Source organism: Myxine glutinosa, chromosome 1, assembly GCF_964187855.1.
Source record: "Myxine glutinosa chromosome 1, kmMyxGlut1.1, whole genome shotgun sequence".
NCBI lineage: Eukaryota > Metazoa > Chordata > Myxini > Myxiniformes > Myxinidae > Myxine > Myxine glutinosa.
Window position 1 is genome coordinate 121,809,223 of NC_136261.1, and position 24,785 is coordinate 121,834,007.

Below are 24,785 nucleotides of genomic sequence, written 5' to 3' on the forward strand. Positions count from 1 at the left end.
CGTGGACTTTGCGCTTATGGCGGCGGACCAAACCACCGACACCACGGTGCAAGCCCTCCGGGCAGCGGACACGGGCCTCCGCCTGGCCGACATCCCCTTCGCGGACACTGTCCTGCTCTGCGACGTCTCCCAAGGCCAGCCTCGCCCCATCGTGCCCGTCACCTGGCAACGCCGCATCTTCGCCTCCCTCCACGGCCTTTCCCAACCGGGCCGGAAAGCTTCCCAGAAGCTGGTGTCGGCGCGATTCGTCTGGCACGGCCTTCGTCGGGACGTCCGCGATTGGACCAGCACCTGCACGGCCTGCCAACGGGCCAAGGTCCACCGACACACCCAGGCCCCGCTGGCACCTTTCACCGTGCCCAAACGACGTTTCGACCACGTCAACGTGGATCTGGTGGGCCCCCTCCCCCCGTCACGGGGGTTCACACACCTGCTCACCATGGTGGACAGGACCACCAGGTGGCCGGAGGCCGTTCCCCTCGTCTCCACCACCACCGCCGACGTGGCGCAGGCTTTCATCGCCACCTGGGTCGCCCGCTTCGGCGCACCGGCGGACATCTCGTCAGACCGCGGACCACAGTTCACCTCCGAGCTGTGGGGCGTGGTCGCCCGCAACCTGGGGGTCAAGCTCCACTGTACTACGGCTTACCACCCCCAAGCAAACGGGTTGTGCGAGCGATTCCACCGCTCCATGAAGGCCGCGCTCATGGCCGGCCTTCAAGACGGCGGTTGGGCCGACCGGCTGCCGTGGGTCCTTTTGGGCCTCCGCACGGCCCCCAAGGAGGACCTCCAGGCATCCACCGCCGAGCTTGTCTATAGCCAGGCGCTACGCGTCCCGGGCGAATTCGTGCCCGACGCTACCAGTCCCTGGTCCGCAGCTCACCAGCGCTCGGACCTCCAGGAGGCCGCCCGACGGTTTGCCCCCGTGCCAACATCCCACCACGGTGACCCCCAGTCGTACGTCCCCCCAGCACTTCGCACAGCGGAGTATGTTTTTGTGCGTCACCACGCACATCGGGGGCCACTCCGGCCGCCGTACGATGGGCCCTTCCGGGTGCTGCGACGGGACGACAAGTCGTTCGTCATCGACATCGGCGGCAGGTCGGACCGGATTGCGGTGGACCGCCTCAAGCCGGCGCACGTGGACGTCGACCACCCACCACGGGTGGCCCTTCCGCCGCGGCGAGGCCGCCCCCCGTCCACGGTGCCCCCCACTCGACCGCCCACCACCACACCGGACCCCCTCCCACGACCCGCCAGGGGTCGCTTCGGCTGGGTCATCAGGACCCCCCTCAAATTGACCCTGCCGGTGCAAGTCGATTCTGGGGGGACGTGTGTAGCGGCTACCGCTGGGTTTTCACAATCGCCTTGCACCTATCAAGGACGCGGAGCGATCACCATGCCGGGCTCGTCCAGGACGCCCGGGCAGGCCCGCGCTCAACTTGCCAGGCCTCGGTCGGGACGCTGGGCCACGCCCCCTCTCGCCTTTCCTGGGCAAACGCTCCGGGATAATATGTATATATATTGCTGCCCGATAAACGGGCTTTTGAGAGTGCCTGAGTGTTTGGTTTGATTAAAGCAACTCGGATGAATTCCAGCTTTTTGTCGCGTCCATTCTTCCGATCGACGTGGGAGCCCCAGCTCCTTCATATATATATATATATATATATATATATATATATCTATATATATATATATATATATATATATATATATATATATATATATATATATATATATATATATATATACATACACACACACAACCGGTCAAAAGTTTTAGAACACCTCAATTTTTCCAGTTTTTATTGAAATTTACGCAGTTTAATGTCCAGTGAATAACCTGAAAAGATACAAAGGCAAGCAGTAAACTGCTCGAGGTTAAAAAAAAGTTTAGGTTAGCAAAAATGGGAAAATAATGTAAATTGCACAGTTATCTTGTAAAAAAAGGCCTTCTTCAGGGACCAAGTAATGGGTTACCAACTTACAGCTGTTCTGCAGCAATATAAGTAAATTAAGCCTTGAAAGTTGATGTAAACAATTCGTACAGGTGTCCCAACCTCTGCTGATTACTTGATTACAAACATATAATTGTCTGTATAAAAGCAGCATTGGAACAGACCCTCTGAAGCATTATTTGGACAATATTGCACTGCAGGTAGTAGTATATTGGAACCTGGAGGAAACTCTGACAGGAAGAGGTCTGGCAGACCCAAAGCCACAACAGAATAAGAAGACAAGTTTCTGAGAGTCAGCAGCTTGCGTGATAGGTGGCTCACTGTACAACAGCTTCAAGCACAGCTTAACACTGGACGAAGTAAGCAAGTCTCAGTTTCAACTGTGAAGAGAAGACTTCGAGCTGCAGGTTTGACAGGTCGAGTGGCAGTAAGAAAGCCATTGTTAAGATGGCAAAATAAGAAAAAGAACCTTGCCTGGGCCATGAAACCCCGCCAGTGGACTACTGAAGACTGGAAGAAGGTCTTGTCGACCGATGAACAAAAAAATTAAATCTTTGGTTCATCACGCAGGGTTTTGGTCTGGGGCTCTTTTGTTGGATCCAGAGTCGGCAACTTGCACAGAGTGACTGGCACCCTGAACAAATAGGGCCACCACAGCATTTTGCAGCACCATACAACACCCTCTGGTATACGCCTAGTTGGTCAGGGGTTCATCCTACAGCAAGATAATGACCCTAAACACACCTCCAGGCTATGTCAAAACTACCTTCGAGGAAAAGAACAAGACGGTAGGCTTCAAATCATGGAATGGCCAGCGCAGTCTCCAGACATAAACCCCATCGAGCTGGTTTGGGATGAACTGGACAGAAGGGTGAAAGCAAAGCAACCTACAAGTGCAACACATTTGTGGGAACTTCTGCATCAGTATTGGGAAGAACTTCCCGAACAATATTTGATTTCCATTGTAGAAAGAATGCCACGAGTGTGTTCGGCGGTTATATCTGCAAAAGGTGGCCACTTTGCTGAGTCTAATATTTTAATTAAATTTTGTTAAACAAAATGATTCTTTGATTTCTTTTTATCTCCAATTGTTTATTTGTTCTATGCTTAATTTCGGAGTACATTGAGATAGACATTAAGCTGCGTAAATTTCAATTAAAATTAGAAAAATTGAGAAGTTCTAAAACTTTTGACCAGTAGTGTATATATATATATATATATATATATATATATATATATATATATATATATATATATATATATATTGTTGCGGATCCTGGGTTCGTCGATGTACTAAGGGGGGTTTAGGCCCTGCTCCCCCTCGAACTCCGGGTCCACTGAGGCCACCGACGACAACTACTAAACTCAAGCAATCCGTCAACCACGCGCAGCTGCTTGACGGTCACAACCCGAATACCTTTGGACACACGCAGCCATGAGAACGAGGACTGAACCCCGCACAAGTCACACTGATTCCTGATGCCCGTGCGGTTGTGCGTCGCGTGACCTGTGCCGTTACACTATCGGACCTGATCGAGCGGTTTTAATTCGGGCGATGCTAGGTCAATGGATGGGAAAGGACAATGATGGCCAGGTTGGAAGTACTAAACACAGTATTTATTCACAGTATGTACAGAACACAGACAAAGTAAAGAACCTTAGCAGCCTTACCTACGCGCCCAGACAAGGGCCCTCATTCGTTCGGGGAAGGGGGGGAAGAGGGTAATGCGCAGGGAAGCGCAGCCCCTTCGTGCAGCTCGCCCGGATGGGCTTCGCCGTGCAGCTCGTTCGAATGGGCTTGGTGGACGAAAGCCACAGGAATCGCTCCAACCCAAGGCACCAACAGCCCGAGATGATCGCGGCAGGGACGAAGATCGATGACGTTCCAGGAGCAGGAACGAGAGGACCATTCAGTATATCAGGAGCCCAGTGAGAGAGAGAGAGAGAGAGAGAAAGTGTGTTCTGGGCCGGGTTTTTATAACCCCCCGAACCCCATCCCGAATGTTCCATGGGTCTCAATTGGCCGCCGGGGGTCACGTGACGTGACAGCCCCTCATTGGCCACCCTCGGCCACTCCCTTTAGCTCCCATTGGTTGCTCACTGCTCCTCTTTCCAGGAATGTCTCGTTCCTCCTTCGGGGAAGGTTTTATTCCTCCTTCAGGCCTGCAGGGCCTAGTCTAGTCCCATGATGAGGCACTTTAGGCCTCATCGAGGCCTACAGTCATCCTGCCTGACTCAACGCATATTTGGTCTTCATTACTAAACACTGGAAAGGGCCTATGCTTTACATTTAAAAAGAAATAACCAACTATAGGAGGCTACATGTTGTGGTGTAACTAACGATAGGGGGGTTGCCTTTATTCACAAAACTGCAACAATATATTTAACTAAGGAAGCACAATAACCCTATGACATGACACTGACGTCATGTACGTAAATTATACCACAACATCACCTCCAAACTAGGAGGCATCCGTGTGGTACTAAAGTCTTTGCAGACTGAGATTAAAGGCCTATGGTCATAAATAGACAAAGGCAGAGATGTCGATCTAGATTTCGCTCTTGTTATGGGCTCATCAGGACAACAACATAATGCAAAATATTAATTTGTGACCAATCTAAGCCGTTAATATACACAGGTTGAATATGCACAGCTATTAATGTGGTATAATATATGTGTCACGTAACCGTGATTAACACCACAGTTACGGATGGCCGATTTGCGAGACTTTAACTCCCGAGGCGAAAACTCAATGGCGGATTCAAGCTCAACACAAAGTTAAGCGCGCGGAATGGCGCACGGCGAAGCTCCCCCCCCCCCCCCCCCCCGCCGCCTTATCTATTTCAATCAAACACCCAGGAAACTGCGTTCAGATATATATATAAAATAATACAAGGATTTATTATGGAAAAGTAAAGCCAGTGAAAAAGCCCGCCGGTAAATCTAATAAATCGAATAAGCCTAAATTGGGATCCCAGACACAACAGATATCAAACACGATACGAGGGAGGTGAATACGAAAATAACACGTCTCGTCGTTCAAAATGTACGCGGATGCGGCTTATCTTGTCTGTCTTTCGTCGCCTTTGTGGCGGCCGCCCAACACCGCTCCTTTCGGCCCGATCGCACACCACGAGGTCCCTCGCTCCAAGTTCCACAAGGCCTCCTCCAAGCACCACGCGTCCGACGCGTGGCCAGCAGCTCCACACGAGGCCGATCTCCACAAGGTCCGTGCACCAAAGGTTCGACGTAAGCTGCACAAAGCAAGCCAACTCCACTTGGCTCGACTCTCTTTTGGGAGTGCTGGCAGCCAAGTGCCAACTGCCAACGAACTGCGACCAACGAACCTCGAACTGCTCACGAACTGTTGCGAACTCCCGTGTGCTCTGTGTGCTACCGAACTCTCTCTCTCCGAACTGCCACTGTTCCACGAACTGCCTCAACTCCCAACTCTGTGTGCTCGGTGTGCGAACGAACTCTCCACCAACTGCCGACTGCCCGAAATGGCGTCCGACCGTCGCATATATTGGTGGCCGATGACGTCACATTGGCGCACTCCTCAGCCAATCACAGCCTCCCAACTCGCCGGCTCGCCCCGGCCACGCCCTCTGCGGCATGCTCCACTCTCGCTCACCGACCCCCGTGGTCCTTGTGTAACACGTGCCAGGCGAGGTTTGTAGGCCTTGGAGGTGTAAACGGTGGCGGTGTTTTTGGCCTGGTGGTGTCCATTTATTACGAAGTCATGGTGTCAGGGAAAGGAATTATTTAATGTTGCGCTAAGGACCTAACTAATGTTTATGTGGTTTGCAGTGCCATAATGGACAAAGGTTTGACTACTAGGTGAGACTCACAGGGGCGTTACCTTTAACCCCTCACTATTTAACACTCGAATCTCCAGGTAGATCCACAATCATACATCTTACCCCGACAAACGCCTAAACATCAATAACTTATTACATGTAGAGTCCCTGTCACGACAGCCGAATACCTACCTATTCAGATCTACCTAGCTCTAGATGTTGCTCTACCAAATTCATAACACAGCCCCCCCCCTGGAACCGTAGCTCCTGCAAGGTTCACCGCAGGGCTACCATTCCAGCCTTAACACTTACTGTCACACACTTAATTAACCTATGAAATAAATCAGGAAGGGCTGTGGGAAGTGAGTCGGACTACCTACCTACACTTCCTTAACATGCTGAACCCCTTAACCATCATGCAAGTATGTACATTGTCTTCGTTGTTCCTGTGGAGGGAGGAAACAAACAACACACAACACTAACTTAACCACAAAACTTAACCATCTTTCCAAAACTCAAAACTCTAACCTTTGTACATACCCCGGTCTACAGACCGCGTCCCCCGGTGGATGCCACAAGACACAACCTTACCTGCGGGGCCATCCCCAATGCATCCCCCTAAATTTCCACGGGCCCTGTCCAGATGTTACAGGTGAGTGACACGGCTCGGTGGATTTCGCCCACATTCATGCAACACAGACCCCTTAACCACTCATTCTCATTCCATAGGTCATCAAGGCATTTCAAAAATCAACAAAGTACTTATTTCAATACACCCCCTGCAGGACCATGGCATTGATGTCATTCACGTGTGTGTGCATTCCTCAACTAGGCAGCGGGGAGGTACCGCACAAAAAGATGGTGGGGGCGCATCAGGCTGTGGTGCCCGCAGTCCCAAAAACAAGTCGACCGACTTACAAGTTCATTGCCCCCCCCCCCTTTACCTCTTGGCCCCGTGACAGCCCAACAGCCCCTTTCCGCCGTTACCTCGCCGGTGAGGGTCTCCACACACACCAGGCTCCTTTGCCTCCTGCTTTCGCGCAGCAACACGGGTCACCGGGGGACTTCCTCACCCCGCGGCGCCCAACCAGACCCTCCACCGACGAGCTCCAATTTCCAGTTACCACCGGCTGCCAGGGGTAATTGCCGCAGAGGGGGGCCCGCAGGCATCGCTCCTCAGAGCTTGCTCTGTACCTGCGGACACACACACCTTCCCCACCCACAAGACCCCAAAACACACTTCCTCCCCCGCTGCCATTCAATTCTCCACACACTCAGCACAATTCAGTACAATTCTTGGTGTAAAAGGTGTTACAAGGCTTGCCATGGCCTGCCACATGTGAAATCCCCCAGTTCACATTTAAACCATCACACATTTCCAAAAGCACATTTCCAAAAGCACAAGTATCACCCCTCATTATCTCCAATAATCATCACTCACTCTCCAGGTTCCACTCTCACGACCACATCAAAACACCTAACCACAATACAAAAACATACGCCACCCACAAGACTCTGTGGCTCCCATTCCATCCCCTCACCGGCCATGTCATCACTCTCACCCGCCTCCCAACTCCAATTTACATGTCCCCAATTTCCAAAGCAAGTCCTGAAGCCTGGGACAGTACTCCTCAAAACACTCACCTCAAGTGCAGGTAGTTGCAGGTTGGTCAGGTTCAAAGTGCAATCCACCCATACAATTCCCAAAATTTCACATGGGGCCTACCAAATCCTTCCAAATTTCTCTTTTGTCCCCACTACACTGGCAGGTATGTGGATCCGCATCCAACGGTGATCATCACTACACAACTACCTGTGGCCACGACAGATCTGCACCCCTACCGTGCAAGGGTCATCGGGACAAGGTGAGCAGTCAAAACGCCAACATGGCCCATGAGTGTCCATAAGGGTGCGACCCACCATCCATCCTTCGGCCCCCCTGCGAGGAACACAGCTGCAGCAGCCCCAGCTGGCCAATGTGGTGAGCACTTGCTGCCACAACACACACTACCGCACACACAACCTCGGCCCTGGGGGGCACGGTCGCAGTGCGTGGCATCCCTACAGCCACGTCCCCTGCACCTCCCCATCATCCCCCAGTCCGACTACAGAACTGCAGCCCCCCAATGCTCACCCACACTTGACCACACCAAGGTCCAGTCAACAGCCATGCTCCACCAGGAGACTCACCCAGAAGACATGGTCCACACACCTCGGACATGCACAGCACCACGTTGACCCTCAGGCTACACAACTACATCCCCATAACCCCGCGTCCCAAATATCAGCACAGTTGCCCCCGCAACCAGTTGAAAGCTGTGTCTTGCTACCCTATTAATTTCATCACAGCCTCCAACACTTTGGTCTACACACCTGGATCAATAATGGCGTCACTGTACAGTGTCCACCATGGCATTTCAAAATCCACCCTTAAATTTCCATCTAACCCACAGATTACCCATGCCAACCATTTGTCACATTTCACTAACCTCACCAAAGAAGGATGCTTTGCCATACACATGCCAGCCGAGCATGGCCCATATGCTCGGCTCGTTCTAGTTTCCCACACACTCTACCGCTACTGGCCCAGGCGGAGGTGGTGGTCCTCTGTCTGGCACCTGTGGACCTACTGGGGGCCCCCTCCTTTCTGTACTGCGAAGCCTGTCAGGAGGTGGGGGCCCATATGGTTGCCGACAATTCCTCTGACTGTGCCCTCTTCTCCCACATCTAAAACAAGTCCCCAAGAACGGACCCCTCTGGTAGCCAGGCGGAGCCCCCCTTTCTCCCGGCCCAGCCCGATAAAAATCAGGCCGTCCCGATGGCCAACCTGGACCACCCTGTCGTGACTCGCTCCCTGCAAATTGTCCCCCCATCAAATTTGTCAGCTGGCGGCTGATTCCCCTTAACATTCGCCCGATGTCATCCTCTGGCTTTTCCTGATCCCGCACCTCGGCCTGCCGTACCGTCACAGGTGCCCTCTCCGATGCGCGGTTCGACCTTCTCAAAAAGGTCAGTCTCGCCGCGCATTCCGCTGCCCGGTGCACCGTGGGTGGGTCCTGTAACTCCACCAACGTCCGGACCTCAGGATCAGGGAGAGCCGCCATAAATTTTTCTATCGCCAGCTTGTCCCACGCCTGTGCTGGTAGGTCCCTGTATGCTATCCTCACAGATTGGTATATATCCTGGGCCAGCTCCTGCAACGTCTCATTAGGCTTTTGCCTGCGATGCAGCAGCTGTGCCCTGACCAGGTCGCACCTTGCGCCTGTCCCGTACCTGTTATTCAAGGCCTCACAAATGGCCTTGCTGGTCAATATTCCCTCTGGGACTACGTTTAACACGTCGGCGGCTGACCCCCGCAGTGTCGCCACCAGATTCCCCATGCGCTCCCGCTCTCCCCAACCATTGAGCTGAGACACGCACTCAAATTGTGTCAGGAAAGCCTCGAGGCTCCCTGATCCATCAAAATGTACGAGGGGGATTGTTTTTCCAGAGACTCTATTCCCCGATTCCTCTCTGTCCAAATCCAGTCCGGGGCCAAAACACCCCCCCAACTGGGTATTCCGTTTCGGAGCCTCTGGTGTCCAAATGTGGCTCGTGGTGAGGGTCTCCTGGGTCACCTTAATCTGGTCCTGAAGATGTTTAACCGACCTACTCACCTCTTCCTTCAGGCTCTCTTGAACCCGGCCAACCTCCTTCTTGATGGTATTGTCCCAGATCTCCAGTCGCTCCTGCATAAAATCACTCACCCTTTCATTATCCATTAGTGGCCCCCACAGGCCTTTCTCAATTAACCCTTGCTCCTGCTCTTTTATGCGGGTTTCCAACCCCCTCACCTCCTCGGCCAATTTGCCCCCCTGTCGGTTGAGCAGTCCCCATTCCTCACTCTGCTGTAGCATTCTGGCATCCACCCGGCCCCGATAGCCTTCCAGGTCCCCATTTGCTTTATCAATTCGACCCTCCAACGCTTCCCCCCTCCGGACAGCCTGGGTCACGCCCTCCTCTATTTTTGACATTAATTCTGTCCGTATCGATTCACTTGCCACCCCTATGGCTTTTTCCATCTCCCCCCCTCTAGTTTCTACTTTATCCTCCAGTTCCCCCAGTCTGCCCGTAATTTGGTTTTGCACACTCCCTTCTATGCCCTCAATTCGTTTCCCCAGCTGTTGTGCCATTTCCCCAATTTTTCCTTCCAATTTTTCATCCCTCTCTTTCATTTGTTCATTCATTCGTTCATTCACTTTTCCCTCCAATCCCTCAATTTTGCTGTCCATCCCTTCGATCTGTTCTTTCAAACCCTCCTTCAATCTATCCATTTGCCCCTCCATGTTTTTTGTTTGGGCATTAATTCTGTTCTCCAATTGCTCGTTCTGAGCATTCATTTCCCCTTTCAATCCATTAATTTGGTCACTCATGTCCTTCAGTCCTTCCCTCCATTCCTTCCCCTGCGACTCCATTTTATTTTCCATCCCTTCAATTTGTTCCTCCAATCGATCACTCATTCCCTTCATTCCTTCCCTACATTCCTTACTCATTTTATTTTCCAGCCCGTCAATTTTATCATTTATTCCCCGAATTTCTGCAAGGTTTCGCTCACCCTGAGCATCCATTAATTCCTTTAAAAATTTCATTAAAGCCTGGTCGTCTCTCGGGGCCGTCCCATTTGTTCCCGACTCCCCGGTAGGGGAGGGGCATAAGTTGGTGCTCGGGACGAGGGAGGTTCCAAGGCTCACCTCGACATCTAATTCCCCTATTTCCGGCTCACTCCCGACGCTGACGGAGGCCTCGCTGCGTACTTCCATCTCATCAATTTCCGACATCCGCTTTCCGGAAGATTGTTTCCCGCGCGCGTATTTATTTTAATAATTCCTGAAACAATTTAAATTTGACGAAGACGCGATATCGCGCTCCGTTTGCCCGATTGATTATTAAATTTCTCCGCCTCCCTATAAAAATTTTGCGTTCGAACGTCGGGCGCAATGTACGCCCGACCGTGTCGATGTCTCGCCGCGGACAAAAAAAATTTGTCCGACGGGTTCAAATCCTACACTCCTGACACCACTTGTCACGTAACCGTGATTAACACCACAGTTACGGATGGCCGATTTGCGAGACTTTAACTCCCGAGGCGAAAACTCAATGGCGGATTCAAGCTCAACACAAAGTTAAGCGCGCGGAATGGCGCACGGCGAAGCTCCCCCCACGCCGCCTTATCTATTTCAATCAAACACCCAGGAAACTGCGTTCAGATATATATATAAAATAATACAAGGATTTATTATGGAAAAGTAAAGCCAGTGAAAAAGCCCGCCGGTAAATCTAATAAATCGAATAAGCCTAAATTGGGATCCCAGACACAACAGATATCAAACACGATACGAGGGAGGTGAATACGAAAATAACACGTCTCGTCGTTCAAAATGTACGCGGATGCGGCTTATCTTGTCTGTCTTTCGTCGCCTTTGTGGCGGCCGCCCAACACCGCTCCTTTCGGCCCGATCGCACACCACGAGGTCCCTCGCTCCAAGTTCCACAAGGCCTCCTCCAAGCACCACGCGTCCGACGCGTGGCCAGCAGCTCCACACGAGGCCGATCTCCACAAGGTCCGTGCACCAAAGGTTCGACGTAAGCTGCACAAAGCAAGCCAACTCCACTTGGCTCGACTCTCTTTTGGGAGTGCTGGCAGCCAAGTGCCAACTGCCAACGAACTGCGACCAACGAACCTCGAACTGCTCAGGAACTGTTGCGAACTCCCGTGTGCTCTGTGTGCTACCGAACTCTCTCTCTCCGAACTGCCACTGTTCCACGAACTGCCTCAACTCCCAACTCTGTGTGCTCGGTGTGCGAACGAACTCTCCACCAACTGCCGACTGCCCGAAATGGCGTCCGACCGTCGCATATATTGGTGGCCGATGACGTCACATTGGCGCACTCCTCAGCCAATCACAGCCTCCCAACTCGCCGGCTCGCCCCGGCCACGCCCTCTGCGGCATGCTCCACTCTCGCTCACCGACCCCCGCGGTCCTTGTGTAACACGTGCCAGGCGAGGTTTGTAGGCCTTGGAGGTGTAAACGGTGGCGGTGTTTTTGGCCTGGTGGTGTCCATTTATTACGAAGTCATGGTGTCAGGGAAAGGAATTATTTAATGTTGCGCTAAGGACCTAACTAATGTTTATGTGGTTTGCAGTGCCATAATGGACAAAGGTTTGACTACTAGGTGAGACTCACAGGGGCGTTACCTTTAACCCCTCACTATTTAACACTCGAATCTCCAGGTAGATCCACAATCATACATCTTACCCCGACAAACGCCTAAACATCAATAACTTATTACATGTAGAGTCCCTGTCACGACAGTCGAATACCTACCTATTCAGATCTACCTAGCTCTAGATGTTGCTCTACCAAATTCATAACAATATGTACATGACATCAGCGTCATGTCATAGGGTTAGTGTGCTTCCTTAGTTAAATTTAATATTCCTGACTGCAAACCTCCTAATTGTCGAGGAGCAGGGCAGAGACAATGTGTCAGCGTGGCAGGCTACATTTGTTGCTAACAGGTTGTGCAGCAATTGCTGGGGTGAGCTGTGCCTGTGCCAATCTGTGCCTTGCTTCCTAGTCAAGTTAGGGGGTTCAACCTGTGTATGTGTATATATACAGACTTGGCATTTAATATGGAACATTTTTTTTGTGGGGGTGAACTTACTTTTCAAGATGACTTAGAATCAAAAGTTCATTGGAATTATGTTGAAATTATTCTAGATTTTGTTAATGTGACCTTCAAAAGAAACAAAAACCACATTTGACATTTTGAAGCAAATAAATTGATCCTTGAAAGTGATGTGAACTGATATCGAACTCAATTCACGGACAGTACTGTGTTAAACTTCTGTACGTTTTCCAGAAGTATCTCTTTATTTTACACATGAGCCAAAAAAAATTTCAACAAAAACACAAGTTATATTATGACTGGGATTACGGACAGTAAAATTACAGTTCAGTACTTCGTGTAACCCCCACGAGCATTCAGGAGAGCACGTACACATCGACGCATGCTGTTCACGAGATTTGCCAAGGTTTGGACAGGAATTGCTTGCCATGCAGTGACAATAGCCTGCTGCAATTCACGCACAGAGGTAGGCTGCTGGACCAGGTTGTCAATTTGACGCGTTAATTCTGCCCAAAAGTTCTCCATCGGATTCATATCCGGGGACATGGCAGGCCACTCCATATGCTCGACACCATGGTCAACAAGAAAGTGTTGGATCATGCGAGCACGATGAGGCCGTGCATTGTCATCTTGGAAGACAAAGTTTCCTCAAAAGGCTGCACGAGCAAATGGAAGCAATGTTTCTTCCAGAATGGCCTTGTACTTGAACTGGTTCAGGTTTCCATTCAGAACAACTAGGTCAGTTTTGCCCCCTGCATGAAAAGCAACCCAAACGGTCACCCCACCACCTCCAGCTTGGACTCTTGGCACTATACAATCTTCGTTGTAGGCTTCATGCACTTGTCTGCGCACTCGGACGCGGCCATCTTGACGATAGACCAGAAATCTAGACTCGCCACTGAAGATCACGTGATTCCAGTGTCCTGGCTGCCATTGACGGTGCTCTCTGGCCCACTGCAATCGGCGCTGGCGGTGTTGACTGGTCATGCGTGGCTTTCTCAGGGGACACCTGGCACGATAGCCTGCTTGAACCAGTCGTTGGTTGAATAGCCTTCTGGATACAGGCACATTTGTCAGTTGCTGCCACTCAGCCCCAGGCCGATTAGCTGACTTGGTACGGCCATTGCGGACTAACCGGTGCAGCTGGCAATCATCTCTCCTTGTGATTCTGTGGGGACGTCCTGGTCTCGGTATTGGAGTAGGGACACCCCTCTGAGCATTTCGTTTCAGGATCTTTGACACCTGACCTTGAGTGATGCCATACTGCCGAGCAATAGCATGCTGTTTCATACCGGAATTTCGTAAAGCCACCACTCCATGACAAACAGCATTGTCGAGTTGACGGACCATCTCCAGAGGAAGCGGAAATAACTTTTGTAGTTGTGCAGCAGTTGTTTTCCACTAATACAGAACGCAACAACCCTTATATACCCGATTGTGAAGCTAATCGTCAAATGTACCTGCCCTTACATTTTGTCACGCCACCTGTGATATTATCCTGTTATTGACCTCTTGCTGCGAAAAACAATCAGTGACATGGTTCTTTTAACAAAGAAATCACTGAAGCGTAAAAGAAACTCACCAGATTGATATACTGAGTTCAGAAAGTAAACCCAAGTCAAGAAAAAAAATAATTCCATATTAAATGCCAAGTCTGTATATCTACATATATATATATTATATATATATATATATATATATATATATATATATATATATATATATATATATATATATATATATATATATATATATATACAGCAATACCCCGTTTTACGCCATTTCGACCTACGTCAAATCCGACTTTACGCCACTCTTCTCGAGTAAATTTCAGTTCAGCGAACATCATTATGTGCGACTTTACCTCACTCCTACATCATAATAGGAGGACGTGAAAAAAAAAATTTCCTTAAAAGTATATTTAAAATAAATAAAATAGTACGTAAAAATTAACAATAAAAGAAGCTAAAAAACAATTTAAAATACAATAAAAAGCACATTAAAAATATTTAAAATGTACGTACAGTATACGTACACGTAGCTGCTGGTTCTCATTCAAAACAAAGGCGACGCCATATGCATTTTGTCCTGTGCTGCGGTCGCGTGCTTGCTTTGCCTTTCGCTGTTATTTTTGTGATTATTCCTTTACAGTGTCTGTGTTAGCCATGGGTCCTAAGAAGGATAGTGCTGGTGTTTCCAAGTGTAATGTGGTTACGAGGGGTCAGATTTTCGACGATATGGAGAGACTCCTTTCGTTGTGGATCGAACGCCAAACCCATGACCGCATACCAACGAGCCAGCTGCTGATACAGGAGAAGGCGAAGTCTTTGTTCCAGGATCTTCTGAAGAAGTACCCGGAGGATAAGGACACAACCTTCGTTGCAAGCTCTGGATGGTTTGCACGCTTTAAACGGCGCTTCAGCTTGCACAACGTCAAGATTCAGGGCGAGCCGCAGCTGCCAACACCGTAGCTGCCGAGGAATTTCCTGCCACATTGAAGAAGATCATTGAGGACGAGGGATTCTTGCCCGAGCAGATCTTCAACGTCGACGAAACGGGCCTTTTTTGGAAGAGGATGCCCGACAGATCCTTTATCTCGAAGGAGGAGAAGACCATGCCAGGCTACAAAGTCGCGAATGAGTGGCTAACGCTAATGCTTGGGGGTAATTGCACCGGTGACTTATTTACTCTAGTTTTACGATGGTTGTCTTCATTTTAAGGCATTTTTAAGGCATTACGCCCGGTTTACGTCAAAAACCGAGTTACATCCCGGCTTATGGAACCAATTAATGACGTAGGCCGGGGTATTGCTGTATATATATAATTTCAAAACACCTGGTCACAATTGTGCTGCACTGACCGGGTCCTCAGTCGAGGTCCTCAGCATCATCCCGTTTCGGCCCTTCAACCTCGATACGGTCAGCTAAGGTGGGCCAGCATGGGCACATATGCCTCCACATGCAGCAACTACACCTGGACATACCCCCACCATATATACGTACATACCCCCACCATGGGTCAGTGAGAAAACAGACTATCACAACAAAGCAGCATCCACTCCCAAAATCCACAACTCCAAACAAGTAAACATGGTGGAGCACTCAAACATCCACCTTTGTAATCTTCACTACTCACCAACAAAACACACATCAGATTACACACACACACCCAAACACACTAAATGCACACACACGCTCACCCACTTACACATAAAAAGCACACAAGACCAACCACCTACTTTTACAACATACACCACTCAACGTACAAAAATACACACACTCTCATGCAAAAATGCATTCATGCAAAAACACACACACACACACACACACACACACACACACACACACACACCATTCACACATCTCCATCTCTCTTCCGCACTCAGTCACTACCCCTTTAAGCTGAAAGAACAACCACCCACAACCTCCACCTACACCGTTCGACATGCCTCCATAAACGTCCTCCAAATCCAAAGTGAGCCTCAATGAAAGGAGACCCAGGATAGCCGCTTGCTGCTGAGCGAGAGACATAAGAAAGCCTGACTGGATTTTTCCAAAACAAACCCGAACAAGCCAAAATCATTCTGGGAGAATGTCCTGTGGACAGATGAGACCAAATGAGAGCTTTTTGGTAAAGCACATCATCTCTATGTTTACAGAAAACAAAATGAAGCCTTCAAATAAAAAAAACACCTTCCCCACAGTCAAACATGGAGGAGGTTCAGTGATGTTTTGGAGTTGCTGTGCTGCCTCTGGCACTGGGCGCCTTGAATGTGTGCATGGCATCATGAAATCAGGAGATTACCCAGGCATTTTGGAGCGCAATGTTCAACCCAGTGTCAGAAATCTGGGTCTCCGTCGAAGGTCATGGGTCTTGCAGCAGGACAATGACCCCAAACACACTTCAAAAAGCACCCAGGAATGGTTCAAGCCAAAACGCTGGACTGTTATGAAGTGGCCAGCAATGTCAGATCTAAATCCTATTGAACACCTGCGGGGAGATCTGAAAACAGCAGCTGGGAGAAAGCACCCTTCAAATCTGGGAGAACTGGAGCAGTTTGCATAAGAAGAGTGGGACAATCTGCCATTAGAGAGGTGTAGGAAGCTCATGCATGGCGATAGGAAGTGCTGTCTGCAATTATTTTGTCCAAAGGCTGTGGTACTAAATATTAACTCTGTGGTGTCAATAATTTTTTCAATGCCATTTCTTTTTATTTTCTGATTTGAAAGGATATATTAAGTTCTGAATCAAAAACAAAGGTTCTGTAATATTAACAGTGAAATAAAGAATTGTGGAGACCAAATACTTTTGTGAATTTCAACTTATTTTTAGGGAAAGTTGTGAGTTATTTGAAAAAAGTGCAAGGGTGCCAATATTTTTGGCCACGACTGTATATATATATATATATATATATATATATATATATATATATATATAGATATATATATTATAACATATATGATTATGAGTAGATCAGTGACAAAAACATTTCAATTTAATCCATTTTAAATTCAGGCTGTAACACAACAAAATGTGAAAAAGTCAAATGGTTAGAATACCTTCTGAAGGCATTGTAGAGGGAATTAAGGAAGGTTATATGAAGTAAATGATATCTTGTGCCATTTTTTCCTCTGCGATGTGTACCAGCACAACAATGCAGTCAATATTACATAATCTTACAATACAATTTGTTGAATAATATATGACATAGTGAAACATATTTTGCGCAAATATACTACATTTGAGAAAGGACTAGATTATATTATTTTGGCAACATTGGCTACTCATTAAAGCAGCGTTCACACGCAATGATTGCTCACAATGAAAAATGAATGGACAGCGACAGCCAGGCAAATTGCAAATAAACGAATGGCCCAGGCCTTGCCAGTCGAGTTTGCATTCAAGTGCTGGCACTGTTTTAGATTCTAAATTGATGTAAAAAAAAAATCCATGACAATTCATTAATCAAACCAGATGGTATTCATGGAATACTTACCCTGTGCAGTCAACTTGGTGCGAGCCAACTCTTCTGTTTTTGAACGTTTTTTTTTTCTTTGATCCAATATTGCTGCCAGACCACGTGAGCGATTACATCATAAATTTATATTCTCTAATATAATTGTTGCATATATCACGCTCAATACATTTCAAACTGATCAGACTAAGCGTTGTCCTTGTCGAATTATGACGTCATAATTATGGCACCAATGACATCATCGTTAACAATACCTATTCCCTATATGGAGTTCTTTACAATGAGCCATGTTTCAATTTCTTTCATGCTGCGGTTTTGGAGATATAGAGGTGCAACATTTTTGGGTTTTTCCTAGATGGCGCCTATACCACATGACCTATGACGTCATGATTATCATTAAAATATTCCAAAGGAGGAGGTGCTCCTTTGGTGAAAATTTCGTGTCCATCAGACCAAAAGTTGCTGAAAAAAAATTCATAATGATCGGATGTATAAGTGTTGTATTTGTCGAATTATGACGTCATAACGAAGGCACCGATTACATCATCATTAACATAGTGTAACGAATGTGGAAACGTTACAATGTGAACGTTACAAAAGTATGGTAACACCCTGTTAATGTAAATAATGGTCGCAGCCGTCCTCCTAGTTAATTCCATGAAACTTACACGCAGGTCACGATATATCTTTTTAAATAGTGTATTTCCTTATTCTATGTAGGCTAAATATGTGTTTCCCACTAGATTGACTTTGCATTGTATCAAACAAAATAAGCGTAGGCCCTTCCAATTTCCCCAAAAAACCTCCCTTCCAATTGCCTTCCGCATTTTGGGCGGTTTTCTTCAACCACCATTGGCCACGAGGTAGGGTTGGGGAAGAAAGGCGTGTCTCCACCTCGTCATAAGGGGGGAGGAGTGAGCCAGCCCTAACAGCCAATCAGCACCGCGGTGAGCGACCCGGTAGGCGTGCCCTCGGAGCCGGCGGCTTGATTTCGCCCGAGGTGATAAAAGCGACTGTAAGGGACTGCTTTACGAGATGACCTGGGAGGAGCAAAGAGGCTGCACCAAGAGGAGCGGTGAGATGCGAAACGCTCCAAGCCAAAGAGGAGAGGTACTCGGCAAGGAAACCAGCTTTGGAGAGACGCGCTGAAAGGAGGGAGACGGCTCCACCACAAGAAGAGGAGCAGGTGTGCCGAACCAGCGCGTGACGTCTACCGCAGCGGATACGCGATGGAGGGTTTCCCGCCAAAACCGCGAGGAATTGCGAGCTGCTGCCTCCCGACTTTGCCTCCCTCTCAAGCAATCCACCTCGAGCCCTACCTGCCTGCAATATCCCCTGTGTAAGTGTGAACGTCCTGTCCTGCTCGTTGTCTTGGGGCTAAGTAAAAATGAATAGTGTAAGTTAACGATTCGCTGTGTTACTGCTTCTTCCATCCATTGCTTGTGTGTGTATAATAAATCTGTTCTTCCTCCGTATTCTTCTTCTTCTTCTTTTTCATTCTCTTTCGGTCGTTTTAGAGGTTTCCCGATTGAATATCTGTGGGGCGATCTGGTCAACGTCGGGTGGAATCGGGTTCTAATCGGGGAGTAACTGTTCGGACGCGGTTAAATACACCACCGCTCGGTCAATATAACATCTAAAGCCGCGTCTGTAACAATATCTTATTCCCCCATGGGGAGTAGTTGACAATGAGCCAGGTCTCAATTTTTTCCATGGAGTGGTTTCAGAGATATAGAGGTGCGAAGTTTTTCCAAGATGGCGCCTGTACCACGTGACATATGACGTCATAATAATCATGAAAATATTTCGCAGGAGGAGGCGCTCCTACGGTGAAAATTTCATGTAAATCGGACCAACGGTTGCCGAGAAAATGATTTTTTTTTAATGCAGACACATACGGCACAAGGCACACGGCACACCTTGTATGAAAAATAGCCTCGATCTTGTATACAAAAAAAAAAAAATCTGGCCTCCGAATCCATATAGTATGTGGTATAGTATGTGGTATAGTCGCCCAACACGTTTGGATCTTCAACAAAATCGAATCGATTCGTCCTTGTCACACTTAACCTGTCCACTAAGTTTCGTCCGAATCCATCCACAACCTTGAGATATCCTGTTCACAAACAGACAAACCGACAGACAAATAAACAGACGGAGATACAGACAAAGACACAGACGAACAAACAGATAGACAAGCAGACAAACAAACAGACAGACAAACAAGCAGACAAACAAAGAGACAGACAAACAGACAAAAAACAGATAGACAGACAAACAAATAGACAAACAAACAGACAGACAGACAAACAAACATACAGAGAGACAGACACACAAACAGAGAGACAGACACACAAACAGAGAGACAGACAAACGAACACAGACAAACAAACAAACAGACAGACAAACAAACAGACAAACAGACAAAGAGACAAACAAACAAACAGTTTGAATACAAACAATTTGCATGCATTGTTTGCATACAGTTTGCATACAAACAGATAGACAAACAAACAAACAGAAAAACAGACAGATAGACAGACTAAATAGACAGACAGACAAATAGACAGAAACTACAGACCAATCAGCCTGCTCCCAATTACACTGGTCAACAGCCAAATTGGTTCTGACTTATTTTCAACTGTTTCTAACTAATTTGGTGCCCACGAATCCGAATCTAACCTTTAAAATGTCGCTATCACGTAACCTTGACGTAGTATATCAGAAGTGTGGAAAAAATCTTGAGCATGCGATTTTCTTGATTAAGTCTCAATAAGTCTATTTTTGGTCACAAAAATAATATGAACTTAAAGTTTTTATTTACATCACATAAAAAATGTAAATCTCCAAAAATAATATGAACTTTATAAAATATCACAAAAAATAATATGAACTTAAAGTTTTTATTTACATCACATAAAAAAAATGTAAATCTCCAAAAATAATATGAACTTTATAAAATATCACAAAAATTAATATGAACTGAAAGTTTTTATTTACATCACATAAAAAAAAAGTAAATCTCCAAAAATAATATGAACTTTATAAAATATCACAAAAAATAATATGAACTTTATAAAATATCACAAAAAATAATATGAACTTAAAGTTTTTATTTACATCACATAAAAAAAATGTAAATCTCCAAAAATAATATGAACTTTATAAAATATCACAAAAAATAATATGAACTTAAAGTTTTTATTTACATCACATAAAAAAAATGTAAATCTCCAAAAATAATATGAACTTTATAAAATATCACAAAAAATAATATGAACTTAAAGTTTTTATTTACATCACATTAAAAAAAAGTAAATCTCCATAAATAATATGAACTTTATGAAATATCACAAAAAATAATATGAACGTTAAGTTTTTATTTACATCACATAAAAAATGTAAATCTCCAAAAATAATATGAACTTTATAAAATATCACAAAAAATAATATGAACTTAAGGTTTTTATTTACATCACATAAAAAAAATGTAAATCTCCAAAAATAATATGAACTTTATAAAATATCACAAAAAATAATATGAACTTTATAAAATATCACAAAAAATAATCTGAACTTTAAGTTTTTATTTACATCACATAAAAAAAATGTAAATCTCCAAAAATAATATGAACTTTATAAAATATCACAAAAAATAATATGAACGTTAAGTTTTTATTTACATCACATTAAAAGTGCTTCTGAACTTTACTTTTGCGTTTGTAGGAGCAATCACTTTCACGCTGTAAAGTCCAACAGTAGTCGCCCATCATGTTTGGATTGAATCGGCCTTGATATCGAGTCTCCATGATGGCAATCTCCTGGTGAAACCTTTCTCCATGTTCATCACTGACATCGCCAAGATTTTGTGGAAAGAAGTCCAGATGAGAATGGAAGAAATGTATCTTGAGTGACATTCGAGCACCGAGCACCTGGTAACTCTTCAACATCTTGTCCAGAAGCTCTTCATAATTTGGTGCTCGAAAATTTCCAAGGTAATTGTTAGCAAGAGCCACAAAGCTATCCCAAGCAACGCTTTCCAGCTCAGGTAGTCTCGTTACAAAGTCCTGATTAGTGAGTACAAGACGAACTTGAGGACCATTGGAAACACCCGCCTTTACTTTGGCCTCAGATACAATGCCTTGGAACTTCATTAGCAAGTAGTGGAAGCCTGCACCATCTTGATCCATGGCCTTCACAAAGTTCTTCATCAAACCAAGTTTAAAATGAAGTGGTGGTAAGAATAGCTTCTCAGGGTCAACAAGAGGTTTGTGAATTTAAAATGCAGTGGTATTCCTATGGTATACTGGTTCTCAAAAACTGGATGTGCTTGTGAAAATTGGATATCATAATCGAAATCTGCAGGGTCATGTTGGTTAGAATCACCTCAAAATATACTAGGACCATAACACTTTAAAAAATTTGTTGACCAGTGTTATCAGCAAAGTCATGGAATCCATCATTGCTTTGGATATCAAATCTTTCTTCTTCTCCAATGGCTTGATCTCTGATCATCAATTTGGTTTCAGACCAGGTCATTCTACTCTGGACATGTTGCTTCTGCTGTCTCAACAATGGATGGAGGTCCTCAATGCCAAACAGTAAATCAGAGCTGTCTCCCTTGACATATCACGTGCCTTCGATACGGTCCGGCACCCAGCTCTGCTCACCAAACTCTCCTCCTATGGTATCCATGGAAATCTCCATGCACGGCTTGCGGACTTCCTCTCTGGTCGTAGTCAACGTGTGGCCCTGAATGGGTTTCTCTCATCTTCCCTTCCTGTTCAGGCTGGAGTTCCACAAGGTAGTGTTCTGGGCCCTGTGCTTTTTCTGGTCTTCATCAATGATCTCTCCGACTCTCTGGAAAATCTTCTCTATCTCTTTGCTGATGACTCCACTCTCTGCCGCTCCATACCTCATCCCTCAGATCGGCAGTCTGCAGCCTCCTCATTCTCTGCAGACCTGGACAAAATCACAGACTGGTCAAACAAGTGGAACATGTATTTCAATCCTGACAAATTCCACACTCTTACTATGTCTCTCTGAAAAGATCGACTGGAAAACACTCCCATCCACTTTCTCAACAATCCTCTCCAAGAAGTTCTGTCACTCAAGCTTTTGGGTCTCACTATCTGCCATGATCTTTCCTGGGAAAACCACATTTCCAAGCTGGCCTCCAAAGCCAGTCGCCGACTGGGCATCCTCCGTCGTGTGAAGTCCTTCCTTGGCACACCTGAGCTCCTCAACACATACAAGGCTTTCATCCGCAACTCAATGGAATACTGTTCCCCCCTATGGGCTGGTGCTCCTGCCTCACACCTTGCTCGGCTTCACGCTGTTGAAACCAAAGCTTTCAGAATCATTGGATTCTCCAGCGATGAAGCTAACTCCGAGGGCCTTTCACTCACTCACCGCAGGCAGGTTGGTGGTCTTTCTGTCTTCTACCGACTCCTCTCCGGCCTTACTCCCCCAGCTCTCTCTGTGCTCTGTCCCCCAAATATTCCTACAGGTCGCACAAGATCTGCCTGCAACCCTCTTATGGTTAAACTGCCAAAATCTCGGCTCTCTGCTCACCTTCACTCTTTCATTCCCCTTTTCTCCCGCCTCTGGAACAAACTCGCCCACTCCCTTCAATCCCACTCCTCCCTCCAGGTCTTTAAAACAGCTGTTCACCACCATCTCTTATCTTCCCCCATCCAAAACATTGATCTTTTCTACCTCTGCTAATTTTCACCCCAGATACACCTTTTTGAAATTCCAACTTCTTTCCTGGAAGTCCTTGCAGTGTTGATATGTTTTATATGTCCATGTGTTTGTGTCCTTCCCCCTCTTTCCCCATCTTCTCTACCGCTCCCCCTATTTTGTGTTTTGTGTGTCTGACTTTTTGTGTGATTAATGTTAGCTCTTTGACGAGCCTCGATGTTGTATAAAAAAAGAAAAGAAAAAAAAGACAAACAAACCGACACAGACAAACAGGCAGACAGACAAACAGACAGACAGCCAAACAGACAAATAGACAGACAAACAAACAGACAAACAAACAGACAGACAAATAGACAGACAGACAAACAGACAGACAAACAGACAGAGAAACAGACAAATAGACAGACAAGCAAACAGACAGATAGACAGACAAACAGGGAGACAGACAAACAGACAGACAAAAAACAATCAGACAGACAAACAGACAGACAAATAGACAGATAAACAGACAAAGAAACAGACATACAAACATACAGACAAACAGACAGCCAAACAGACAGATAAACAGGCAGACAAACAGACAGGCAGACACACACATTCAAAGACAGACAGACAAACAGACAGATAGACAGACAAACAAACAGACAGACAGACAAATAGACATTCAGAGAAGCAAACAGCCAAACAAACAAATAGACAGACAGACAAACAGGCAGACAGACAAATAGACAGACAAACAGAAAAACAGACAGACAAACAAACATGCAGAGAGACAGACAGACAAACAGAGACAAACAGACAGACAGTCAAACAAACAGACAAACATACAAATACACAGACAGACAAACGGACAAATAGACAGACAAACAGACAAATAGACAGACAAACAGACAGATAAGTAGACAAACAGACAGACAGGCAGACGAACAGACAAAGACAGACAGACACACAAACAAACAGACAAATAGACAGACAAACAAACGAACAGACAGACAGACAAATAGACAGATAAACAGGCAGACAGACAAACACACAGGCAGACAAAAATACAGACAAACAAACAGACAAAAACAGACAAACAGGCACACAGACAGACAAACAGGGAGACAGGCAAACAGACAGACAGACAAACAAACAAGCAGAAAGATAAATAGACAGATAGACAGACAAACCGACAGACAAACAGACAGAAACAGATAGACAAACAGACAGACAGACAGACAAACAGGGAGAAAGACAAACAAACAGACAGACAAACAAAGAAGCAGACAGACAGACAAACAGACCAACAGGGAGACAGACAAACAGACAAAACAAACAGACAGACAAACAGATAGACAGATAAATAGACAAACAAACAGACAGACAAACAGACAGAGACAGACAAACAAACACACAAACATACAGACAAACAGGGAGACAGACAGACAAACAGGCAGATAAACAGACAGACAGACAAACAGGCAGACACACAGACAGACAGACAAACAGGCAGACAAACAAACAGACAGACAAACAGACAAACAGAGAGACAAACAAACAGACAAACAAACAGACAGACAGACAGACAGACAAACAAAGAATCAGACAGACAAACAGACAAACAGGGAGATGGACAGACAGACAGGCAAACAGACAAACAGGGAGACAGACAATCAGACAAACAAACAGACATACAG